Source organism: Neophocaena asiaeorientalis, unplaced genomic scaffold (genome assembly GCF_003031525.2).
Source record: "Neophocaena asiaeorientalis asiaeorientalis breed wild unplaced genomic scaffold, Neophocaena_asiaeorientalis_V1.1 scaffold14, whole genome shotgun sequence".
Classification (NCBI taxonomy): domain Eukaryota; kingdom Metazoa; phylum Chordata; class Mammalia; order Artiodactyla; family Phocoenidae; genus Neophocaena; species Neophocaena asiaeorientalis.
The window spans coordinates 14,311,673-14,334,819 of record NW_020175192.1 but is presented as its reverse complement, the minus strand read 5'-3'; the positions used below and the strand labels follow the sequence as shown (position 1 = coordinate 14,334,819).

The 23,147-nt window shown below is 37.5% G+C and overlaps 1 pseudogene; it reads right to left on the bottom strand.

The window, feature by feature from the left end:
• The window catches only part of LOC112413138 (DNA methyltransferase 1-associated protein 1-like), a 129,330-nt pseudogene extending 108,550 nt beyond the window's left edge, over window positions 1-20,780 (bottom strand).
• Between the last annotated feature and the right edge of the window lie 2,367 nt (window positions 20,781-23,147).

Genomic DNA, 23,147 nt, shown 5'->3' with positions numbered 1-23,147 from the left:
ATATCGGTGAACTGAGCTGAAGCCAGTGTACCCCCGCTAAGCGGGCAGCCACTACTCAGCTCATGTTGCAAGGTGGACTCCTCACGGCCAAAACTGAACACTTTTTTTTTTTAAAGAAAAGCTGCAAGTATGAATTTTTATGTAAAATATTTAATTTTTAAGACAACAGTCAGTTCAGTTTTACTTTTAAAATACCATACTGACCAAACAAAATATATCTACAAGCCAATTGTGGCAAATGGGCCACCAATTGGGAAGTTGTATCCTGGTCCAAATTCTAGCTTCTAATATAAAAATATATTTATTCCAGGTCAGAATATGTTAAGAGGATCTGTTTTCCTTTTCAACAGCTCTTATGATAAGTAGCCTTATACCCTGTGGGGTTTTATAGGATTCACGGTTCCCCAGAACTATTACGAAAATGAAAGCAAGATGAATTTTTGTGTGATTCATCACTGGAATTTGTTCAAAGAGTGGTCTGACACCTATAATCATCCCATCACCTGATACCTAATTTCAATTTTTATTTCCACAAAAAATTTGGAAAATTAAATTTAGATTTTTAAGCAAAATTAGCAGTCTACTAAAAGCAACGAGGAAATATCTTAAGGACACTGAATCTCAAAACAAAACATTGGCCATCACAAATTACTAAATAGTCAAATAGAATGAAATCATAATGTGAGAAACCTATGTTCACAATGACACAGTTATTCTATTTTTAATTTTATATCTCATAAGCTAATGGGCAAGGAGAGGAAAAGGATTTAAGTTAATATTACCAGCCAAAAAGCACAAACCTAGAGTGAACAAAATTTCTGTGGCTAGAATATAAAACACTTACTTATAGATATTATTATTATTTTGTGTGTGTGGTACGCGGGCCTCTCACTGTTGTGGCCTCTCCCATTGCAGAGCGCAGTCTCCGGACGCGCAAGCTCAGCGGCCACGGCTCACGGGCCCAGCCGCCCCGCGGCATGTGGGATCTTCCCGGACCGGGGCGCGAACCCGTGTCCCCTGCATCGGCAGGCGGACTCTCAACCACTGCGCCACCAGGGAAGCCCTATAGATATAATTTTAGATTTTAGTTGGAATGACATTTCTGGATGTGAAACGTTTTATTAATCAGTGTATAAATTAGAAACAACTCTGTGAGAAATAGTTTTTTTAATTTGGGTGTTTTTTATTTGAGGGGGGGGGGGGGGTGTTTTTTTCCTCTTTCTAGGGATCATATTATTAGAGTCCTCCAATGTCTTTTGTGGTTTTTTTTTTTTGGGGGGGGGGGGGGTGTTGTTTTTACCCTCTTCATCTATTTCTTACATGCCCGATAAGTCAAAGAGAAATACGTAGGTGTAGGATGTTTATTTTTTGTTCTTGGAACATCTCTTTAAAAGGAGCATGAAAGTAAAGTTTAAAGAATAAGAGAAATCAAGAATGACAACAAGTTGTCATATCTAATTTTAAGCATTACCCCTGAAATTAGTGTCATTATATTAGGTACTGCATCTGCATGACACTATAGGCTTAGGGTGCAAATTAAGTTAATTTGGAATAAGAAAAATCAGGTTTTAGAGATAAAGAGTATAATAAAAATATACAATTTTACTTGCAATATAAACAATTTTTAAGCTACTGCTGATTCTTACTATAATTTCTCACATTAACAGGTGAAAAATAAGAAAGAGACTGCTAGGTTGCCTCCAATATTTATTTCTTCCTCATTTAAAAAAAAAAAAAAAAAAGCCCTGCTTTGTATCTGAGTGCATCACTGCTTAGAATAAAGGCTTCTTTTCCCAAGTTAACCTTGAATCCTGGTGTGGCCATGCGGCAAACTTCTGGTCAATGCAATGTGATCAGAAATGATTTGTGCAACTTTTGAGCCTTGACATTAAAACTAAGCGCACTCTCCTCTTTATCTCTGCACCATCTCATTAGCTGGAGTGCAGACAAGGTGATGAGCCATCCTGAACTACACAGTAACAGGCAATTCCCTAGGGATGCTGCAGAAATGATGTGGAACGAACCTGGGTCCCTGGCACAAGGCTGTCCTCATATCACCCACCCTGGCCTAGTTATGGCCAGACCACATATGAAGGAGATAACACATATCTTGCTTAGGCCAGTGTAAATTTAGGTCTGTGTTACAGTACCTGAATAATCTAACAAATACAAAATTTGGTTATAAAAAGATCCAGAATAACTAGCAATCAAATCACTTAGAAGTCAGTTGCAGCAACACAGAAACTGCAAAAAAGGAAAACTAGTGCCCTTATTATGCCTGAGAAAGCATTTGGGGAAATTATCTGCAATCCTGGGAGGCAAGACCACGTGACCCTGAGCTTGCAGAAACTATGAGGGAAAATCACAAAACTGATATGCATTGGTTGTTTCTTGTCACTTTCAGCAAAGTTGAACAAGAGCTACTAAAAGCAATGCAAGCAAATTTCTATGCTGAAATTGAGAGGAATTTGGCTCTTTTTTTAAGGTCGACTTTCGCAGCCCAATGTCTGAAATTTAAGGTGACTAAGAATCTGGTAACTTGGGGCTTTGAAAAATTGATCAAGCCAACTGAAATAATTTTAAGATGTGAATCTCAAAAGGTAGTTTCAGTGAGAGATAACTCTATGGCCCCAAAGCTTTCTCCCTTAAAGACCAGACAATGTGAGCCAGTTGAGCAGCTAAAAATCAGATCGCGATTACTGCCTTATCGTCTCAGCTTATTTTCAAGTGGCAGATTCTCTCCAAGAATGTATCTCTGAACTCACTACAGATGTGACTTGTGCAGATTAACGGACAATGAGGAACCTTCCAGACAGCAATATCTGGAATCGTAGAGAACAACGAACAAAACAGATTCTTCCAGAGAGCAAATCAGGAGGTGCCCTAACGAAGGAACTTACTCATCTACCAGTTTAGGACTCTTCCTGCCCAGCAGCACGTGATATCTTATACAGATCACTGACTTCTGATATTTCCCATTCTTGCCTTTTTCAAACAGTAGATTGTAATATGGCCATGCCATCATTATTGTCCATTACATGTACTGGGGGGACAGATAACTCGTCGTGTAATTCAGAGGTGATATACATGGTGGAGCGTATCTCAAATATCTAAAACTTTTAGTTGAAGATGGTCCTGGTACAGAAATTTGCATTGTCTTTCTTGAGAAGGAGTGCCTGTGTTCTATACGTGGGAAGAAGAGAATGCATTGGTATTTGTGTGACCAAGAGGATGCATATGGTACAGACTCTTTGTTTCCAAATACCCATTCTTCCCTTATCTAAGAGTAACAGATACTGAGATTTATTAATAGATTTTTAGCTGGCCTAGAGTTGCCACAATACAGACTATATTCCTCACATTTCTCAATATCCCCAAAATCCATATAACAAAGCCTTGGTCAATGATGTATGAGAAAAAAGTAATATTAACTCCTCAAAAAGTTAAACATTAAATTACCATATGGCCCAGCAATTCCACTCCAATGTATGTATCTGAGAGAATTTAAAACATATGTCCACACAAAGACATGTACATGTTTGCTCATAACAACATTATTCATAACAGCCAAAAAGTGAAATCAATCCAAATGTCCATCAACTGTTCAATGGATAAATAAAATGAATACATCCATATGATGGAACAGCATTCTGCAATTAAAAAGTATAAGATACATATATATGCTATAACACAGATTCACCTTGAAAACATTCTGCTAAGTGAAAGAAGGAAATCACAAAAGGCCACATATTGTATGACTCCATTTATGGGAAATGTCCAAAATAGATAAATCCACAGAAAAAAGAAAGCAGATGAATGGTTGCCAGAAAATGGAGAAGAAGTGGGGAATTGGGAGGCAGGGGTTTCTTTTTGGAGTGATAGAAAAATTTTGGAATTAGACAGTGGTGATTATTGTACAACTCTGGGAATATATTTAAAAACACCAAATTATACATTCTAAAATTTTTAAGTGTGAATTTTGTTTTGTGAATTTCACCTCAATAAAAAAAGTAATACAAGCAACTCCCAGGTCATATAAAAAAGAGGTGTGTCCTCTCTTTCTTTCCTTCAGCTCCCTGGCTGGAATGCAGATGTGCTGGTAGGGACTGTCTCGGATACGTAGAGGAAGGCAACTCACTAAGCGGAGAGTGAGAAAGAAGAAGCTTTGTGTCTCATACTGCAGAGTTAACTAAGCAACACTGGACAGCACTGTCCTAGACGGTTAGGTGGAAAATAATTAAAATTCAATTTAGTTTAAACCTTTGTTATTTAGGGTCTCTGTTACAGCAGCCAAACCTTTATTATAATTCAAGTATTAGAAGGAAAATTACGTAACTTCCAGAATTGCTAGTAAATTATTGTTATTATCTTTTAACTTCTGTCCCACCATCATACAGAGATTGAGATTCTAAGTAGAAAGCGCATCTAGAGATGCAGAGTGGTGCTGTCTCTGGGTGCCTAAGCTTTGTCATTAGACAACCCTAAAATTAAGTCCTCCTCTGACACATGCTCCCCTTATGACTGATTATTTAATCCCCACAGCCGAATGTTTCTCATGGGTAAACTGAAAATAATAATATCAGCTCTATGCCTAACATATCACTAGGGCTCAATAAATTGTAGATTTTTAGACACAACACTCACCCTTGGGGTATTGTTGGAGGTTTTGATTTTTCTTTATATATGCAAGTTTTTCTCCACAGAAATCATTACTTTTATTTCTTTGTCTTCTGCTTTTTAAACGCTCTCTAGCTCTAAAATTGATTGCTGACCATACAATGAAAAACTGCTTCTTGATTAATGTTCAATATTACCAATTAAAAAATGAATGAGAGCAGTCAACAGCTATGATTGGCTATGGCTAATAGTAACTAAATGAACAGGTAGAATAAATAAGAAATATTCGTGATAAGCTATTTTTTGAAAGCAATTCAAATTAGACACTCTTTTGTATAAACCCTCTGGGGGTAACAGTGCTCTTGAAAAGTTGTTATTCATGCCCATGAGATGCAGAAACCAAAATGCAATCGCCAAAAACCTGTGTCATTCAGCCGGATGCATGGTGCCAAGTCACAGTTGGCAGTCAGGAAGAAAAAATGCCAAATTACTGTACTGTCTGACACCTTTAAATGAACCTTAAATGAACAATGCATCTCTTGAGCTCAATATGCTATAGGCACGTTACTTCTCCCTGTGTCTTCAATGGTCTTTCCTGTGTCCCTACCTGTGTCCAAATTTCCACTTCTTATGGTCAGTTTGGATTAAAGTCCACCCTAACGACTTTGTTTCAAATTAATTACCTCTTTAAAATCCCTATTTCCAAATACAGTTACATTTTGAGGTACTGAGGGGTCAGACTTCAACCTATGAGGGTTTTAGGGGATACAGCTCGGCCCACAACAAATAGCAAAAGAGCAGTCATTTTAGTGAGACTGATTAGACTCTTCAGATCATAACTTTTTGAAATTATCACCAAAAACAATCTTGAACCAAATGTACCACTACCCTATCTTTCTTCCTTTGCATCAGCTATTATATCACATCCTTCATTGTCTTTACAAACGAAAGAGTTCATTTTTCCAAGTTTTACTTTCTGTACCAACTCAGGATCAGCTAGTTTGATTCTCTCATAACCTTTTCAAGCAGACAGCTTCTAAGCATATAATAAGCCTAATATTATGCCCACTGTCATCTCCCACCTCCTTCCCCCCCCAAAAAAGAAAAAGTTAAAATGTTGGCTTAAAGACATTTGGCTTTTATTAACCTCACTAAGTCTCGATTTTTGCCACAATGAAATGAATATTATAATGGCCTATCTTATAAATGTGTCGTGAGGTTTAAAAGAAGCAACGTTATATGGAAAGTGTTTAGCATCATAGCCAACGTGTAAGAGATTGCTCTGTAAATACTTCTTCTACTGTTTATTATTACATCACATACAATTTTGACCATAATCTTTAATAATTGTATTTACATTTTAAATTATTGGATAGTATAAAATATTTGAAATTAATTTGAAATACAAGCAATGCAAAAACTACACAATAAAAAAGCATGACACTTTAGTTGATTAGTTCCTATTATAGGCATATTTACTGCCCTCTGGTGGCCACTGCCTTAACAGAGCCATTACTAAAGGAAATGTGTACCAAAAATTCTGTATCACAGTCCTTTAGAAAATATTATCAATCTGTATTAATAATTAAGGGAATCATTAGATATAAGCAATTATACCCTGACATTTGATTCTGAGAAACTAAATATCTCTACTTTACAAAACCACAGTCTTTAAAAATTTGTATGCTTATAAAAAGATTCATTTGGGGAACTCTTTAACTGACTCAGGAGACCTTCACAAGACTTTAGTTTTGCTGTCATTTAAAAATTTGCCCAACTGAATTTTGAAAAAGCACTGAATTAGATCAGTGTTTTCGTAAAGGTTGTTTTCTTAAATATCTGGCCAAAGTTACAAGGTTGCTTTTAAGGACCCATATGACAACCTTGCTTTACATCATCATTACCACCTTTGCTCAAGTGTATATCTAGCTTAGTTTCAGCTCTATAGTAATTCTTAATGTTTCCATAACATTTTCGTATTAATTTAAATATCCCAAGCTGGAAGAGATTAAAAATTTTAACACATGACTTTGTTTTCCACTAATGCAAGTCCATCAGTCTTGATAATTTTAATAAGAAAAATTATAGAAGGATAGGCAGAATACGGGATTTAAGAATTAACTGTTTTTTAAGTAATTATAGAAAACATCAATGATTGAAGTTGAGTATCAGGAAGAACCTGATACAGTCTAGGGAAATTTCATTAATCCAAAGAAACCTCTATCTCAACCGTTCTTTTTTTAATGTAAATTATTGTTATTATAACAATTTAAAATATATAAGCCTAAGTTTAAGTTTTTACACATTTATAAAACCTAAAGTAGTTTTTAAAAATGAGAACAACCCACAAAACTACTTCAAATTAAGAAAATTAATTTCACAATAGTCACTAAATTGCTGATTGTAACTTAAATATGATACTGTTCTGGGGAAGGCAGCTGGTCTGTCCCACCATGAGCTGGGTAAGGACTCAATTCTTCCACAATACCTACCCTACTAAAACTCCTGCGAAATTTTGTTTCATGTTGAAAATCTCAATATCCCTTAAAACTCTATTGACAGGTCCTATAATTTATCCACATTCAGAGTTTCTTAACCTCTTCTCTGAACTATTTTCTGACCTACAGTTTCTCTCCATCAATAAGAATCTGATCAGAATTGAATTAACTGGAAGGCTACCTCTGCATGTACCCATCTGTATATCTATGCTGCCAAGCCATGTTTGGCTTCTTACTCAAATTACAGCATTGATAATGCAAGTTAATTTATTACGCCTCATGACCATTTGCTGACATATATTTTGCTTGTAACAGTTTTAAGACACATCCACAATTTTTTTGACAACTCATTCCATTAAGAAGTGGTATCTATATCCTCTCCCTTTGAATCTAGGCTGGCCTTAGTGACTCAACAGAATGGAATCAATAGAATACAGCAGAAGTGACTCTATGTGACTTCCAAAGCTGCATCATAAAAGATGCTGTTGCTTCTTCCTTGCTCACTGGAGCACTCATGTTTGGAGCCATGAGCCACCATATAAGAAGGACCATTCTGATGCCACCATGCTGCAAGGAAGCCCAATCCACCAGAGAAACCATGGCTAAGTGCTCTGGTTCAAAGATCTAGTCATAAATTTATTCACATTAACTTCTGTGCATCACATTTTACTTCGGGGTCACAGAGCTTTGCCCCGTGTTCTTACATTCTTCCCCGGTTAATCAATGAATTTTCTGAGATTTTATCAGGAAAAATAGTTGAAAACAAAAAGACAGTATTTCTAAAATTCCAACACGGCTGATTATTGGTAGCAGAGTTCAGAGGTGTTAACAAAACACAATCTGATATAAAATACTGGCCAGGGACCTTCAACACCCTCCAGAAGAAAAGTTGAAGAATCCAAACATAAATCTTTGAAAAAACTGATACTCTACTGTGTAGTTTGTTTAATGCTAAATATATATCTTTATCTAGAAAGGATCAGAGACTGAAGGGACATTTTTTGTTTAATACTTTTTGACACATGTTATTAATACAGTCATTTGCACTTCTAGGTGTTTAGCAAATTCACCAAGGAAAGCCTCGTGGGAATTATTATATCTGAACAGCTGTAAGTTGACTGATATTTTTTTTTAAAGAAGATAAATAGAAAGAGGTAACCATCCCACTTTCCCATACCAGTTAAAACTAGGCAGTTAATAAAACACTGTACAGATTTTATTTTTAATGCTTAATGAGAACAGAATGTTGGGATAAGCAAATTGTTGCTACCCTAAAATTATGAGAAAAAATATTTGGAACTCGGTCCATGCTTTTTAAACTTCCAAAATTATGCTTATTGCTTATATGCACTCTTTCTTTAGGAGGCCAAAGTTCCAAAAAGAATTAAATAAAATTATTCTCCTTGAAGTTAAGTAGATGCTAGTCAGTTATAATTGAAAACACCTTTTCTCTGTCTAACCAACTGATTTATTCTTTTCATTATCCAAACATCCTACCAAATCTCTCTTTAAGGTACATTGATTGATTGTTGCATTCATAGTTTTTTATAAAGGCATTTGTAACAAATCTAGATGCTAAACACTTTGCTTCTTTGGGATTGGTGTAAACAGTTTTCTAGTGATTCAAAGCACAGAACTGAGAAGCCAGGGTCTGCCAGTCCAACAGAGTCATCTGCAGTAGAGGTAGTCAATGCCCAAAGCCATACATCACTTCACAGCCGCCAAGAGTGCAGGCTGGACTTTTCAGGCTCCTGTGAGTGAGTGAGTGAGTCAGTGAGTGCGAGTGTGTGTCTGTGTGTTTAAACAAACATCAGTGCAGTCCCATGAATTCTCCTTTCAGTGTGTTACCTGCTTACTATGAACATGATAAGGAGAAGCAAACATTTCTAGTATTTTGTTTTCCTTCATGAGCAGAAATTAAGTATAGAAACCAGAAAAACACACAGTCATGTCAACTGTCACTTACTTAGTACCACCTGTGTGCTATACTGACACTGGGTGGACTAAGTATTTTATTTCCTCTGTGATCTTTATTATCTCCTTCCTTCGGCTGACTTTAGGTTTTGTTTGTTCTTCTTTTGCGGCTAAGTACTTTGGTTAAAGCTCAATCAATCCTGAAAAACACCGATTTTGCAGATGAGGAAACTGAGGCTCACTGAGATCAAGTGATGTGTTCTGGTTATATAACAATGATGTCATGCAACCAAAAGAAGGATTTACACCTAGTTTCTTCTGATCTCAGTGTCAGATTAAACTATAAAATAATTTTAATATTCAATAATCAACACAGTGAAATCCTTTTTTCTCCAATCAACAAAACTTATGGAAAAAATCTCTGAATGAAGTTTTATCAATACTGCATTTTATTTAAATATGAAACAGTTTACTTGCTTAAGTTTTCCTAGGTCCATGAACTCCAATTTAATTCTTCTCTATAAAAATTCAGCATTTTGTAGTTTCTCTGTCAGAGGTAAAAATGACCTTAAATAGCCTGATCTGTTTCAGATGCCAAGGCTCTAAAACTTCATACTTAAAAATAAACACTATTTATACATATTATTTGTATACCTATTGTCTCGTGAAAATTTCAAAACTAAAATTAATAAAAATTGGTTTTCAGTCATTTGTAAGTGAAGTTACATTAAGTCTCATACACTACTTGTTGAACATAAATATGCAATGAAAATCCATTTTTATGAGGTCACTGACAAATTTTCCAAAGTTAAGGCTTGAAAACAGAAACTGTAATGTTATTATACATTATTATGACAGATTAATATATAGGTGTAAATTTTCAATTTCTACAGAAGAATATTAACATATTTTAAAGTATCAATCTATCACTTTTTCCTTTTTTAATCTGTAATAAAGATTTAATTGTCATTTTAAAAAATTTATTGTACATTGAAAAGTCAGTAAAAGAAAATTTTTACTGTCGCATATTTTTCTGGCCATCATTATTATGTATTTCATTTCATAATTATTGAAAATAGTCATATCATGCTGTAGAGAAATATTAAGGACATTAGGCATGTCACTTCTGTGAGGTATATAACATGCTTTTAATAAATTCCTTTTCTATTTAAAGTAGTCAGAATGGATCCTGTTATTTGCAACTAAGAACTCCAATCTATATAAAAGGAGGATGAAAGGGATTGTTTTAAAAGAGATTTCAAAGGCCTAGAGGCCACACTGCAGAACTGCCCTAAAATACATAAAAGAATAACAAGAGTCTTGTGATTATTATGTTATGCCTCTAAGACTCAAATAATATTTATTTTTATTTTATTTTATTTTATTTATTTATTTTTGCGGTACGCAGGCCTCTCACTGTTGTGGCCTCTCCCATTGCGGAGCAGAGGCTCCGGACGTGCAGGCTCAGTGGCCATGGCTCACGGGCCCAGCTGCTCCACGGCATGTGGGATCTTTCCGGACCGGAGCATGAACCCGTGTCCCCTGCATCGGCAGGCGGACTCTCAACCACTGCGCCACCAGGGAAGCCCTGTATTTATTTTTAAATGGTAGCAAATACTTCAGTGTCTACTCCTTCCAAATTTCCCTTTATTTGGAGGGCCTCCATCCAACCTAATATTGATAATAACACTAAATGTAAAGCTTCACTTATGTGTCATATGTTAAAGCAGATACTGAGTTCAGAAATAGAAATAAAGCCTACATTCTTGCCTTCAAGGGATTTACTGTGTTATCTGGGCAGGAAGACACATACGTTAAAAAGGTAAGTTGCACACCTCAAAGGTCAATATGCAAAGGTGACAGGACTGTTCTAAGTATATTAAATATTGAAAGTTTTTAAAAAATATATTATTAACTTTCCCATTGTTCAACATTCAGCTATGCCATTAGGAACAAAGTTCTATACATGTTTTTTTGAGTTATAAGGAATAATAACAAGAAGAATAACCAACATTAACGGCTTCTTTTGTGCTAGACACTCTTCTGGGTGCTGCATATACTTGAATTTATGAACTGAGATTATGTTGAACCTTCAGCTAGCTTTCAACCTTAAAAAATGAAAATCAATGAATCATTAAGTAAATACAACCCAAACTTACGGGAGTAAAATTTATCAGGGGTAAATAAAAGTTATATTTCTTATGGTTTTTAAATTTCACTTTTAAAAATTACTTAAAATATAATGCATTTTAATTGTATTTCTCCTTTCTTGTGTTCCCATTTCCTGAATACGTTCCACACTTTTACTCTTCTATGGACGATCAAAGGCTTCTTTCCCCTTCACAGACATGGTGTTTTGGATATCCATCACTGTACCTCTGACCCTACGGCATGCTCCCCTGGATCTCTGCTGTCTCCGTCCTTAGAGAAACTGTATGCATTATCACAAAATGCAGAGGACATAAACTACCTTAAGTAAGAATGATCTAAAGTGCCATCTGCATTCTAAAAATCATTTTCACCGGGTGAAAGAGAAGAGCTTCTTTACATAATTGATTTTACTTAATTGTTCATTTGTTCTCCACTATGGTGTATTAAATAAAGCAGCTCATAAACTTTAAATAAATGCATAAGTGCATTGACAGTCTTCTCAAACGAATGCTTTTTAAAGGCAACACCTTCTGTAATCAATATTATTAACTTATTAACTTCTGTAATAGGTGATGCATTATGAGTTCATTTGGTGTTAATGCACAGGTGCCAGTTTTTCTGGAGGGCAGTGATAAAAGGCAATAAGAAAATGAGGAGGTATACTTTTGAAGAGACAAACAGATTATAGCTTTAATAAAAACTATGTATCCATTTAGCAGCCCACTAAAGTGGAGATACTAAATGCTATAATACAAGGCACAGAGGCTAAAATTTAGAAATAACTATGAAAGAGAGACTGGCCAGTCTTTGAAAATCTCTGCTCATTCTCTCAAACCTAAGGCTTCCACAGATCTAAAGTTTAGAAGGAAATTACATCACACCTACGTGTGTTCTCTGGCGATTTCTAGGCCTCCTTCTGTAGCACCTCGCTTCTCAGACCCGTCCTTCCCCACAAGGTGCCTAAAGCCTTTGAAATCCTAGTTCTGCTCTTCCCCACCCCCACCCAAAGCCTCTCATCACAAAAGCAACAGATTAATGTATTTATTCAAAGGATAAAAAAAAAATGAGAACATAGTGTGTATGGATTCTGCCCTCATACAGGGTGTCCACATTTTTTAGTTTTATAAAAACAAATCCATTGAGACTGTTCCAAACCCAAAACTATAAATCTTCAGACAAGGAAAAAAATTCCAAGAAAATTCTAACAACTCTATGATTTGAGTTTCAGAAAATAGCAGTTAGGGTCCTACTTCACTGAACATTACCTTTGCTTTGTAGATTGAAGCAGAATCTGATTCCCATGCTCACTCCCATCCCCAAAATATCAACTGCCTTGAAGTTTCTCCATTACCTGTACACAGCAGGAACACCAGCTGCCTCTCATCAGCCAGTTACACCCAGAGTTACTCCACCCCAAGCTGCTACTTTTAGACTCATGTTACTCACACAAGGCCCTTTATCCTCCTTAGCAATATCACCCTTTTATTGAAAACTAATGGGCTTTCTCTTTAACTAACTTCCAGCATCATCAGTGACTTCAATATCCAAATTTACTACTGATACATAAGCCTGACCTTATACGTATTCCTGTGATTCCATCTCCTCTAACCTTCAGCTGTACTCCATTTACTCACCTACACACATGGTCAACCCTCTCATTATATCCTTCTCCTTACCATATAGATTTGTGCCTCTATTAATTTATGGTCACTGACCTCAACAAAGGAACACTTCCCAGCAACTCATTTCCAACTTGGAATCTCTTTGAAGTTCCAATCCTCCTCACCTTTTCATCAGCCCCAAATTTTATCTGACTTATTTCGCTGCAAAATATGCAATATGTCAGAAAATAACCTCTATAGTTCTTGCAATAAACATTCAAACCCATCTGCATCTGCATTTATCCCCTCCTGCCTCTCTGCTTTTTAAGAGAAGAGCTTACCCTCTTCCCGTCCAAAACCTTCATCTTGTGCTTATGATCCCATTTTCTCCAACTCCACATACATGTATTCAGCTCCTAGAGACTTCACTTTTCAACCAGGCATCCCCTCTTCTCTCTGTTGGCTTCTTTTCATCAGCATTTAAATCTACTCAGATCTTCCTCCAATCAAAAAACAAAACAAAGTGTATCCTGCCCTTCGCATCTCTAAAGGATTTTTCTACATGCACTGATTGTTAATTCCTCACTGCTCATGCTTCCCTACTCTGCTTCTCCTTCTAGGTTTCTGCGGGATATAAAGAAACCAGCTTGCACCAATTCATGAAAGCCAATTGTGTGCACCTTTTCCCAGCTTCAAGGGGATGTTAACACTGGTAGCTCAAAAATAAGTAACAGGAGGAATGCTTACCCATGGAAATTAACAAATGCTACAAATCTATGAATCAGCTTTGTTACTTTGTTTTTTTATTTATCTGCACACTGCTGTTTGTCTTCTACAATCCCCCAAATGGCATTTCTCAGCATTTCTCAGATGCTACTGTAAACACACTAACTTTTTATCCTTCTTTTCATTCTCAGAAATTCAAACATCAGCAACGTATTGAGAATTCTCACATATGCCACCAGCCCAACACTCGCTCCATAAATCTACCCAAATTCTCCTTGTTTCTCTCCGTTTAAATTTTCTTATGTACACATCAAACTTAATATTTCCGAAATTGAGCTCATGTTGTTTCTTCCAAAAGATGGGTGCCTTCTGCCATTTTTCAGTAAGTGACTCAGTTGCTCAAACAAGAAAACTGGGTATTATCCTCGACTCTTCGACCTTCCTTCATTGCAAGTGTATTCTACCACCTAAGTATTTCTCAAATTCACAAACTTCTTTTCTTTTGTTGTTCTATAGCCATAAGCTATAATTTAAGTTACTTCAACAGTCTTCTAACTTGTCTCTTTGTATCCAGAATTGGTCCGGCTCAATCCATTATCTTCACTACAACAAGAATATTTTTAAAAAACAAATTTAAAAATCATGTTACTCTCCTACTTAAAACCCTAAGTGTTTCTGATAAAGTCCGAAACCTTTTCATGGTTCATTAAATATTTTCTAATCCGGCTCCTGATGACTTGCCCAGGTTCACCTCTCTCTTTTCTAGTTTATTGTATGCTACAACCATTTCAAATGCTTTCAGTTTCCCAATTTTATCATGCTTTTGCTTTTCCACCTCCCAAAGTCCTCTACTTCTTCCTGTGTCATTAGTTGTTGCCCCTATTTTTTAATTCAGTAACTATTTTTCTTTCTACACCTTTAATTTTGCATCCTGTACAGTCATCCCTCGGTATCAGAGGATTGGTTCCAGGATCCCCCTCAGATACCAAAATCTCTGGACATTCAAGACCCTTATATAAAATGGCATAGTATTTGCATGTTTTATAACTTTACTTTCAAAGAATTACATTACCATACAGTATGCCTCCCTTATAAACGGAGAAACTGTGTATCAGCCTATCATCAAAGGTAAGTGTTTTTATTGTAACAATGTTTTTAATACTATATTATGAATATGATTGTAATACTATGTGCCATAAAAATTGTATAAAGATTCATTACTTTATAGGTGGCTACCATGAAGCAATCTTATAGATTGCACTAGGCTACCACCATAAAGCAATTGTGCTGCAGCTTCTTTAATTATCATGTATAAATCATTATACCTGTAAATAAATATGAATTTCTCTTTCACATTATCTTTTCATTTTTGATGCCTAGTGTTAGTAATACGTATAACACCCACAGTGTTTTGTATCATATAAGACAACACTGATGCAGGTACTGACACACAAAGGATTCATTTTGTAACCAGACGAAATAAACTTAGGTTATCGATAAATATAGTATAGTACTGTAAATGTATCTTCTCTTCCTTATGATTGTCTTAATAACATTCTCTTTTCTCTGGCTTACTTTATTGTAAAGATATAGTATGTAATACATATCACATACAAAACATGTGTTAATCAAATGTTTACGTTATCGGTAAGGCTTCCAGTCAACAGCAGGCTATCGATAGTTACTTTCTGGGCAGTCAAAAGCGATATACAGATGTCCCACTGTGCAGGGGCGGGAGAGAAGTGTTGGTGCCACCAACCCCCCCACTGTTCAAGGGTCAACTGTAACGTAAAGACGTGAATATCACTATAAGGAAAAAGTTCTTTCTTTTGCACTGTACTATTATCTGAGCCAACAGTCACTAGTATATTATAAGGTAAAGATGTGACATGTATTTTCTTTATGCATAATATAAAAATAACAACGTGCCTAGCACAAAGCCAGGTACATCACGGACCTCTATCAAAGTCTGCTTAATGTGAATACATGCCAAATATATAAAGTTATAGATTTGTAGAAAAATCTGAGCATCCTCTTAAGGATAAGAAAATGATTCCCCTCTTCTCTGTTTATAACCTATACTCTTAAAAAAAAAAAAAAAAAAAGGCTTTGCAAGTATTTGCATGCGTGAGACTTTGTGTATCCCACACTGACCTGAGCAGACATGTGGTATAATGGGACAACTGCCAGAAAAAGTTCTTCTGCCCCCAAAATGTTGTGTCCTCTGGCTTGCTGACCAATGTCAGTAATCTTCCACTTTAGTTAACTTAGAATTTGAATGCCACAATTAAAAATGCTTTTACTTTCAAAAGGGAAAGTCACAAGAGACCACTGATTAACTACTGCTGCCTTTATTCGTTTCTTGGTTAAATACTAAGCTACCTAGGAAGGCATTCAAGGATAAGGACAATGAGAAGTTTTAGAATGAAAAGTTTGGGAAAGAAATAGAGTGGAGAGAGAGCCGGGCAACTGGGCCGCCAAATGAGGCCACAGAGACTTCAAGAGCAGGAAGCATTTCAGAAAGGGAAGTAGAGGGGAGCTCCTCTATGTCACAGTTCTGCCCAGGGCTATCCCAGCCAGGGACCATTATATTTGCTTTATTTACTCTTTTAACAGAGTCTAAAAAGCATAAAGGACCTGGCCTGGTCAGGTCTCTTCTGGGCAGTTTTTTTTTTTTAATAGAACCCAGTAGCCACAGCCATAGAGAGCATGAACAATCTCTAAAGGGGACAGACTACTCACGGCTGCTCCATCTCTGCTTGTTCAGATTGGCCAGAGAAGTAATGAAATGTCCTCTGAAAATCTTTTCAAGTGGATAGTATTGTGGGGTTTTTACCCAGCTTTACTGAACTATAATTGACATATACATTCTGTGTTTACTTCCCATTTCAGACTTTTTTCTAAAGAGTAAAGACATAAACTGAAAGTTTAAATATCTCTTTCCTTTAAAAAGAAATTAACCAAATATATTCCCTTTTTTAAAAAATGGATGAATTTTAATCTGCTTACTATGGCTCAAAAAAGAAGCACTTCCCTATAATTCAAATATTTAAATGGTACATTTTTTTTTCCTAACCAGACTCAAAACAACTTAATATGAGTGGATTCTAGTGAATTTCAAATATCAGAATCCAGAAGTTCATACACAGTCTTTTGGACCTTCTTTTGCAAAATGCTTTTTTATATTTATTAGAAACTCCTAAATTTAGCAGTTATATAAAGCCATATTTTATGTAACTAGAAATTTGTATTCAAATGCTATAGTAACTTTAATGTGTATGAAGCTCTCAAGGGGCTTTTAACTTTTCTCCTAGAAGGAAGAATTTCCATAATTACTCTCAAATGTCATTAAAATATGTTTTTAAAATTTATTTCAACTTTTCTCAGTCCCCAAAAAAACTGCTTTCAAAAGTTACCCTGAAATATATATATACACACATGTATATACATGTATATATTTCTTGAGGAGATTTTTTTTTTTGCTTTTTGTCTTGAATGGTACAAATTTTAGAATAAACCATCTAAATAATGGCATCACTTCTTCACTTACACCCCACTGCCTAAGATTTGTTTAAATAGTCACAAGGCTGAAAATTCTGTAGAGTTATCAAAGCAATATGTTTCGAGATTCAAGAAATGATACAATAATAATGTAAATCAAAAGCTAGGAAGAAAACATAAATTATTTTTAGAAGTATTATGTTAACGTTGTCAACTCATTAGACAACCTGTAAAATGGAAATACTAAATTTTGGTAAATTTATTATTTGCAGAATGTTTCTTATAGACGTGAGATTTCTTTACAATCTTTAACCCCATGAAGTGAGAAGAGCTTGAGGTCTTTTTTTTTTTTTACTTCATCTTGCCGTTTCTAGTTTGTGATTTCTCCTTCTCAAGTTACAAAACATTAATGATCATTACAAGCACTATTTCACAAACTACAAATTAAAGTTCTCTAGCACTTAAAAAGCTTAAGAGGCTACATTTCTGATTACATAGCAGCTATCTCAAACAGTTATTACATGAGAGGTTTCTAAGTAAAATCACAATGAAAGCAAGGTAAAAATTAACTGCATGATTCTAGCGTGGCCTGATAACATTTGCTATCATGCACTGACAGCCGTGGAAAACAGTCTTTACGTCTCCAAGGAAAAGAAGACTTTAAGGTCTCCCAACATTGGATTAGATGCCCTTGCTTCTAAAATAATCTTTCAGAATCAATGAGTTATTAAAAGGGGGCACATACCACCCCCCACCCAGAAATTAGTAACATTGTTTTTGGCAAAATTCTACCAAATAATAAAAAAAAAAACACTTTATTTTGCATTCCGCCTCCCTTCATGGAATTTGCAATCCAACTGGAAACATAGAAACAATATCTGAAATACCAAGCTATAGCGGGTTGCAATTTAGAGTTATGAAATTGGGTTCTTTTCTCCTCATACCTTCCCATTTTCTTTCTGACAATGCAAAAGGGAAATTGAGTCTTTATTTCCAAAGGTGAGGTCTATGGCAGGACAGAAAAATAAAGGTGGCTTCCAAATATTTCCATTTCTAGCTATTTACTCCAAAATCCTAAGACTTTGGGGAACTCAAAGAATGTTGGTTTCCACTAAAGGGAGTAGATTCAAGGAAAAGATTTTTCCACCGTATAAAATAATTGTCCTGGCCTTCTTTTTTTTTTGGTGGCGGAAGGGAAGGTGAGGTAGAGATAAAAACAAAAGAAAAGAAGGAAAATTAGAATGATAGATCACAATCATAGACAGCAAGAATGTCCAGAGGAAATGGTTAACAGGTACACACCAATAAAGACAACCAAGAGAGACTGTTGCTCTTGTTCAAGGACCACGTTGCCCCACAGGACTACAGAGACTACAGTGCACAGACTAACAACCCAAACTTCACATGATCAAGTTTGGCTCATGGAACAACCATTACCATTTCTGATATCATCTACAGGAGATTTCAATTTATCATCAGCTAACACCTTGCCCAATAGCCACCCAGAAGGAGAGCTGCCTGTGTTGCAAAACTGCATATGCCCCACCTGAATTTCTTCCTGATAACATGTCTCCTCTCAAAGCTTAAGGGTTCTTCACCTGAAACTAATACAACATTGTAAATCAACTATACGCCAGTAAAATTTTTTCAAAAAGCTTAAGGATTCTTTTAAGCCCAAGAAGAAACAGGTGGTAAGCTATCTAGTAGGCAGGTAAGGCTGGAAAAACTGAATTGAACCAGCTTGAAATGGTGTTTAGACTCTCTAAGGGTATAGTCATTACATATCATACGAGGGAATTTGCACTTCTGGGGGAACTTGGCCACCAACCAGGAGGTAGAAAGTCACAGTTAAAAATCACTGCTGAACATGTATATCTTCGTGGAACTTAAATATTGTGTTAGGAATTTTAAGGAAAATATTAAGAAATTTAATGGTAACTTGAAGCATAATTTTTACATATGAAAACAGAATAGACTCTTTTATGGAATAGAATATAAAATAAACTAAAATACTAAATATTATGGCCATTACGTTCAAACTCAAAAGATTCCCTCCAACTCTGCCCTAGGGCTTTAGCTCCCTCCGCTCTGAGAATAAGATACTTCAGTAGGAAATGTAATAAACACCACTACACAATAACATGTGCAATTCATTGTGAATCTTTCCGGTGCTCTAAATTTTCAGGGAAAAAAAAACTTTTTAAAAATGAGTTTGCATAGATAAACTATTATAAGCTAATTACTGAAAAAAACAAATATTTACATAAACATAGGATATTTACATAAGTATGAAGAAGCACTGCACACTTTGATGTGCAGAGTTACTTCCCTTACAGTCTTCATTTAGGTAAAAAGATTTTGGGGTTGTTTTTTTCCCAACTCACCAGCTCTACGCAGCAGCATCCCACACCACGTGTGGCCTCACATGGCTTCTCCGCCTCCTTCACAGAAGAGGAGCTGGAGACGATTCCCGTCGCTTCCTCGTGGGCGCGAAGGGTGTGCCCACCACACGACGATGGTCGATGACGGTGTCCTTGCTGGGGTCAGGGTCGAGGCCGGGCTCGGCACCGCGGGCGGGAGGACGCTGGCGTGGCGGCCTCCCAGCACCCAGCCCGGACCAGAGACTCGTGCAGGGACCCGCAGCACCTGCAGCTCACCCTCGCAGTTGGCGCAGGCTTGCCTGGGCTCGTTCAGCCGCACCAGTTCGGTCCTCAGCTCGTAGAGCACGCGCACCAGCTCCTCCGCGGGTGTCAGGCTCAGCTCCACACCCAGCACCTGTTCAGGGCCTCGATATTCTGGCCCGCACCCTGGCAGTTTCCTCTGCTGGCTCCGCGGGGTGAGGCCTGCAGGCTTGAAGTCTGGAAACTTGATGCCTGCAAGCTCAGGAACAGCTGGCTTCTCGGTCTCCTTTTCCTGGGGCGGCTGCTTCTCGGGGTCCTTGCTCCGCACCGGGGTCTGCGGCTGCGGGTAGCTTCAGCGAGCCCTGGCTACGCTCCTCGCGCTCCTTCTGCCGGGACTAGATCTGGCGCAGCTTACGTAGCGGGTACTTCTCCGCCGCCACCTGCTCTGAGGCTTGTTACCGGCAACGCTTCAGCTGTTCCTTCCGCCGTTGCAGGTGCCCAGCATCAAACCCTGGTATCTTGAGGTCTGTGTTTGGCATGGCGTGCATGTTGGCCAGCTTGGCACAGATATGGTAATACCGCTCCTTCAAGTCCTCCACAGACCTCTTCTTAAACCGCTGGTGATCATCCCGATCGTGGCTAATGACAAACCGGAGGTCAAAGCGGCGGCTGAGGTCAAAGAAGTGGTCGTTTCTGCCTTTGTTCAAGAGTTGTCGTGAAGATAGAGCTAGTACCCCTGCTCTGAATACACTGGCACCTGCACAGTCTTATGGACCCTGGCGAAGGGGTAGTCCTTGCCCTCCTCAGCTGCCTGTCGCCAGTGGAAGAACGTGGCTCCATCCTTGCAGACTAGGTTGGTGAATGGCATCCGCTTACAGGACCACGCCTTCTTGGGGCCCAACTTGGCCTTAACTGTGCGCTGGCCTTGACCAGGGTCACTGGGTAACAGTGGAGGTGCATCCTTCTCGTCAGAGTAGCACAGTGCTTAGAATTCCTGGTGCATGTCCGTGGGAAGGTCAGTGTCTCCGAGGACTTCCTGGACTTTTTCTTGTGCGGGTTGGTATTGTCCTTCTTGCTGATGGTCCCGGAAGCCGCATGACCCTCTTATCCCCGAGTTCTAGCATGTCCTACCCATCTGTGCCCACAGACATTGCGCCTGAGAGATAGGGGAGTGCCCCGAGGTCAAGGATCAGTGTCTGGACTTCCGCACTGCGGCCCGGTGGCTCCATTATCCCCGCAAAACCACAGACCTTTTTTCTTTGCCGGGGGTGGGAGAGGTGGCTGGTACGCAGTAACTTGACTGAAAGAAAAGTGTGGTGAAATCTGTCGAAAGCTTAAGGAAGAGAACTTCGACACCTCCCCTCAAGCTCAGGACCAAGTGCAACGAGTGGATTCTTTCAGAATGTTGTCAGGCAGGGTGCGTCCATCTTCCTGCTGTTTCCCTGCAAAGATCTGCGTCTCTATCAGCCAGTGTCAGCTGGCGGGCAGCAACCAAACCAGTCGTTTGCACTGGGAAATATGAATATGAAGAATTATTAATTCATAAGAGGGAATTTACCAATAAGAATGGTAAAGAGAATCTAAAGAATACAGAAAAGACAGGTGTTAAGTGGCAGTCACTACCTCTAGGACTAAAAGAGAGTATTCAAGGAACAGAAACTTGGAAGAAAGCCACGCAGACTGATGTTCAGAACCAGTTGCAGAAGGTGCGACTGTCTCCCACTGGAGGGCAGAGTATTTCACCGAGGTGTTGCACACCACGCCTGGCCGGCAGAAACTAACTGCACAAAGGGATTTGAGCAACACTACTAGGAAGCCACCAGCTGAAGAGGATGGGAGCAGGGCACTGAAACTTGCTGGGAGTGGCTACCTCTGAGATGAGAACAAATCTCACGAGAAAGCTGCATCTGGAGTTCTGGCAAAACGTGCTAAGAATCCACCCCACAGGGGACACACTATTGAGTGACCCACATGAGAATGGCAGCTCAGCTGCATATCATTATAGCAAAAGGGGAAAACCACTGGTTTCTGGAAGAGGGGGTCTTCTCCCTTGTGGTATCCTTCCAGAGCCTTCTACTATAATGTTTAACATTATGCCAAGTGTTAAAGGAGAACTGATTACAAGGTCCAGCTCCAATATTACGAAGCAGGACAAAGGAGGATGGTTTAGGGGCTGAGGTTGTAAGTTGAGAACAGACACACTGTACTTCCAAATAACTTCAACTATAATCCTTCAGCCATAAAGGAAGACCAGCATTCATTTCAAAATTCTGCATGTCCAGCTATCATCTATACATAAATATTTTGGAGTCTGAGTCTGTGTCGTGGTGACGGGGGTGGATTAGTATCAAGGAACGCTTCCTTCTGGCCACCTCATTTCTTAGATGAAGCTGCATATCAATAAATAACAGTAGGTAATATTAAATGTTAAAAATCAAGGTAAAATAATGATCGCAAACTCTTTTCACGTGATACTAGAACACTGTTTAACAAAGCCACTTGAGTCATCTGAATCTCTAATGGAAACATTCTATATCCTATTAATATTAGGCTAGATATTGAAAAAACAAACTGACGAGATGCCAATGATTACTGTCTCATGGAAATGATTTCTGTATGGTAAAGAAGATAAACCCAAATTTTATGGTTTTATTATCCTGTATAGGTCATTATACCAGTTCAATATCTAACTAAGCAAATATATATATATATTTATATTTATAGGATCCTATATATATATAGGATTGTTTCATTTATTCACATTTAAGTTTTTATCGATAGATTACATCTGCCACATACCTTCTGTTTTCTGTCTTCCTCCTTTACAATGAGTATTTTTGCACTAAGTGAATATTTTTAATGTAACATTCTAATTTCTATGATATTTTTTCACTTTTGAAAACAGGATTTTCTTAGTTGTTGCTCTGGGGATTTTTATATATATCTTAGTCTAGAATCTACTCTAGATTTATACTGGTTTAATTCCATTGAGATAGAGAAGCACTAATTCTGAAGAGCTTGATTTTCTGTGGTATTATTGTTATTCAGACGCGTCTATATATCATACAAATCCAACAATAAATTGTTATAATTATTACTTTATATAATTTCATTTATTTTAAAGGAGCTGAGGAAAGAAAGGGGAGCAGGTATATATTTATAACACTTATATATGTATTTATATCTTCTTATGTACCATTTCTGGTTCTCTTCACTTGTGCCTGTGGATTTGAGTTACCATCTGGTATCATTTCCTTAGCCCAGTACAACTTTGCTCCCACTCACCTCCTTCGTGCTGGTGTTGGCGAATAACATTTCTATATGTTATGGGCCAAACAATACAATTATATACAATTATATTGTTTTATACAATTTATTTTGTAATCAGTTAAGAGAAGAGGAAATAAGGGCTTTATCAATTTCATAGTTCTCCAAGCTTCAAGAATCAAATCGTTTTTTGTGTAAACCTTGAACTTTGAGTCAGGAGTTGGGACTTCATACCTAGATCTTAATTAAGC